The following is a 4,490-nucleotide window of genomic DNA, read 5'->3' on the forward strand; positions in this document are numbered from 1 at the left end:
CTCTATTATGTAAAGTGATTCAAAAACACCTGTTTTGCCTGTTCATGTCTTCTAAAGGCCTACTTAAGGAGGCTATTTTATACAATCTTATGGCCTACATTTAGACTTCAGACAATTGTTTATCAGATCGCCTGTGCATACAGGAAGCATAATGGCAGCATAAATTAGAGCAATTAGATAAATCAATATTTAGGAAACTGTTCTTTTAAGCGGGTAAACCAGGATCGGTGCAGTGCCTTTTAAACATGCATGTCCACTCTTTTGCCATCTCAACTCGGTCTGACTCATCTTTGACGTAACGGATGTGTTCTTTTATCTAGAAAATAGTTTCACTACAATGGATAAATGTAGACTGGAGAATTTTGAGAACGTGTTCGGTTAGGCCTACAAAAGCTGTTGTGTCACGAAAGTCCTCAAAATGGCATTTCAATTATGCCTATGGGTTTTGTAAGTTTTGTAAGCAAAAACGTATGCATACAATGTAGGCTAGCCTATGCCAATTGTTATGTAGAAGAACTTAGTAGCCTTTATCATGTGACACATTGAAACACTTTCTATATCCGTCCAAAATAAAACCCGCGGAAGCGAAGACTCGTTACATTTATTAGCACAGTCTCCTTTACAGCAGAACTATGGTTCCCTTACTCCATACGCTACCAAAAGCGAAACGTTCGCAACACTAGCAGATATTCTCATGGGTCTCAAACCATATAAAACACTGAACTGTAGCATTGTACCATTAAACATGGCTTACGTAACGTAACGCCTGTAGCCTATTCCCTGTTCAGAAAAGATGAGACTTAGACATTCGTGTCCTGTAGTTTGAAGTCTTCCGCCCACTCAAGCAATAACTTTCTAAAATGTCCCTTTAGCCTAACCTTCCAACTTTGATCATAAAATCGCAACATGTCAGCGTAGCCTAATCCCTAGTGCCTTCGACAATACAGGTAAAGAATACAAAAGTCGAGGAAAGTATGGTATTCAGAGGAACTTGCAGTCGATAGTAGTAAGGCTACAGTAATCTTAGGCTACTTACACCTTAGGCTAGAGATATGATAACGTTCAAAAGTGTAAAAGAAGTGAAACTACTAGGACGACTTCTTCGTTCATTCTTCAGGTATGCTGTTTTAGGTTGGTTGATCATGACTTTTAGAGATACTTCAGTATTGTTTTGTCCAAAAGTTATTTTTTTTATCGCATTCGAGCGGATTCATGAGCACGCAAGACACTTCAAAAAGTAACTCATCTTTGAACTCACCGTAGGCTAGTTCACACCACTGTGCCGGTTTGTTTCTCTACCTCCTGCTTTCCAGTCTTCCCCGTGCCTGGTTACGTCTGTTGTACTCGGGAATGTGCAGCGTATTTGAGGAAGTAGTCAACTCAACGCTCTGCCAGGGTTGTCAGTGCAATAGACTGGTGACGTCGGCCAGGTAGACACGAGAGAGAGAGAGAGCGGGAGGGAGAGACAGAGACAGGGATTGACAGAGAGGAGATTTTAATTTTCCGTGAAGGTCAAAATTACCTTATTTACTAAACATTACAGAATTAGGCAATGTAATGTAGCCTACTAGACATTATTTTATTGAAAAACAACCACATAGCCTAGTTCGATAATGGTGCTTCATTTAAAAAGAGTAAGTTTATCATGTCAAGCTTAATTATAGTTGTAGACTGAAGTGTGTTGTGCTTTAGTATTGATTTTTTTTTTGACAGACCCTCACAAACACAACTGAACACTCAAACACACACTTGTGCACACACACACACACACACACACACACACACACACGCACGCACGCACGCACGCACACACACACACACACACACACACACACACTGGCTGGGGAGCAAACACATTAGTTTATCGCTTAACCGAAACCAAAGCTTTGGGGGAATCCTGTGGTGACCTAATAGCTGTCCCACCTTCCCAGCTTGGAAAGGCATGGTTCAGCACTCTCCAGGATCCACCCACCCACTGACGCAGAACCTCAGTGCAGCCTGCCACAGCCCTGGAGCCCAGTCACATGTCTCTTACTCACTCTCTGTCCCACCTCTCAACTATAAGAACAGGGAAACAGCATGAAAGTGTGTGTTGCTAATTTTAGCAACAGGTGAATGTTCGAAAGCAACAGGCTTCCCTCCAGGATGGGCTCAGAGTCTGGCACGGTTTAAAGGACTCTATTACTGGCTCCTCTCAAGCTTTTTTTGCTTGTTGGTTACATCTCTCCTTTATTACCATGTGGGCGGCTCTTCTGTTTTCTTTCAGTCTCCTCAGCCCCCTCTCTCATTTTTCTGAAGGCGTTGTGTTCCCTTCTGCTAAACCATTTGAACTTATAAAAGTGGGTTAAAGTTTGGGGGCACGTTTTCCTTCCTCTCTCACTTCTCTTGTGAAATTCTCTTTTTCTAAGCAGATGTCAAACCCTTTCCTCTCACAATGATTTCATTCCCCTGTTCCTTTTATTTTTCTCTTTTCCACCAATGTGAGAAAATGGCTCAAGTGGCTCAAGTCAATCTGGCCCTTGCGCCTTTGAACGTGCAATGTAGTTCCTGCCGTCTTTTATTGTCTTTGCCCTGGAATCCCAAGAAACTCTTATCTTGTTATCAAAGTTCCGTCAAAATGGTCTAATGAGTCATCTATAGCCATAAATATGCAAGCTCATTGTATTATTACGCATGGAAAAATGAAATGCCGCTGACCAGTCTCACCCTGCCAATTTTTGTTAACATACTATAAACAGGACAGACTGTGAGAGAAGTTCAGATATTGTGCAGTAATTTGGAGTGGCTGGGCTTGTTAGGCTACTGTGCATTTGAAGTCGTACATCATGCATGTCTCTTGGACTGGGGCAGTGGACGACGGGTAGTGGTACCAGCCCTTGGGGACCGGGGAGGAGTGGCGAGACGTCTTCGAGGGCACTGCCCGGGGGCTGTCGTCCCTCTCGTGCCAGGGCAAACATCCCAGTGACTAATGACAGGAACTGAGAGGAGGAGGAAAGAGCAACGGCACCCAAAAAAGGAGAAAAATTCATCTTTCAGCCAGCCCCCGACTGCCATGTGTAACACACTGCCTCTATGTTCTCCCGGCCTCATCTGGGTCTCCACAGACTCTTTGTTCTTTCTTAACTAAAGTGGGCCACCTCAGGTGAAGGTCAAGTCCATTCGATGTGAGTGTGTGTCATAATTAGCTGTAGTTAATTTCACATACCAAGGAATGGGAGGTACATGCTTTAAAGCACTGATCACTGATAGTTGTTCCAAAACTAGTTTTCTTTTCTTTACTAGTTACACGATTGAACATAACAGTAATTTGAATTTTGTCATTATCATTAAAGCAGGTTGGTTTCTGAAAAGCCTTAATGTGAAGAGGGATCTGCATACAGTTTTATTTTAGACATTGCAGATGTTCTGGCAATTTATGTGGCCTAGTTCCTGCAAATGTACAATTTCCTTCAAAGAAGATGACCTGTCAGATCACTCAGTTAACAGAAATGTGATCTTACACAGAGCATATAATCTTCGCACAACAAAATGTTTTGAAAGGTTCCCAGATATCCATCTGTCTCTTTATAAGATTGAACTGTGGAGAAGTGAGATAATATATTTTGGTGCGAATAAACAGTTTTGCTCTTTCATTGTTGACATCATTGAGACACTCAGATATCTATGTTTGTTCATCGAAGTTCCTATTTGGTATGATAGCTACTAGTTTGTCTAGTTAAACTACACTGTTTCTTGCATGTTACATAACTCTGACAGAGGAATTCTTAACAACAGTTAGTGAGTTTAATAGACGTTTACATTTGATGTCATCTTTGGTTCCCCCTCTTCCCCGTCATGGAACAGTGTCCAACAGTCATAACAATTCTTGAATGCATATCTGAGAGATGTGTACAAACACCAGTAAAACATCTTGTCCTATACTGTACAAGCAGGAATCATAGTTGAAAGCATGTGTTTTGGCATTTGTGTTGATGGAATAGGCAACTTATCTCCAAAGACGCATGACGAATGCAAAAGCAGCACAGTCACAAAGGAAGCATAGTAGTGTTATGTGTTCCACTGGTATGTATTTCATTGTGCAGCACCTGTGTAAAACAAGTAGCAGTAAGAATGGTTCAGTCAATTTAAGCTTAAAATTCAGAGAAAAAATCAAAATGAAACATATACTCAATGCTTAAGGCGATAAATAACATTGATTACTGCAATAATTAAATTGCCAACAAATATGTTATACCTTGGGAAGCAACATGTACATAATTTTGCTATTAAAAATGACATGACAGGTTTATTCATATTAGTATGAATTGTGTATGAAAAAAAAATCTTTAATGCATTTATAACATTAACATGTTTACCTGTCATGGCCAATATTCAAATGTCCTATTTTGGAAATGGCAGTGGCTGTGGGATAACTGAAATGTCAGAAGTCAGCTGTATTGTTTGAACTGACCCTATAGACTGCTGGAGATTGATAGCCCCCCCCCCCCCCC

The 4,490-nt window shown here is 41.1% G+C and overlaps 1 protein-coding gene across 4 annotated transcripts in view; it reads right to left on the reverse strand.

The window, feature by feature from the left end:
* The window catches only part of prkcdb (protein kinase C, delta b), a 22,196-nt gene extending 20,797 nt beyond the window's left edge, over window positions 1–1,399 (reverse strand). For all 4 annotated transcript variants that reach the window (XM_042088661.1, XM_042088660.1, XM_042088659.1 and 1 more), the window contains exon 1: window positions 1,259–1,399. The gene's annotated coding sequence lies outside the window, so the exon portion shown is untranslated. The remainder of the gene's footprint in view (window positions 1–1,258) is intronic.
* Between the last annotated feature and the right edge of the window lie 3,091 nt (window positions 1,400–4,490).

The sequence above is a fragment of the Alosa sapidissima genome, chromosome 4, assembly GCF_018492685.1.
Source record: "Alosa sapidissima isolate fAloSap1 chromosome 4, fAloSap1.pri, whole genome shotgun sequence".
Classification (NCBI taxonomy): Eukaryota; Metazoa; Chordata; class Actinopteri; order Clupeiformes; family Clupeidae; genus Alosa; species Alosa sapidissima.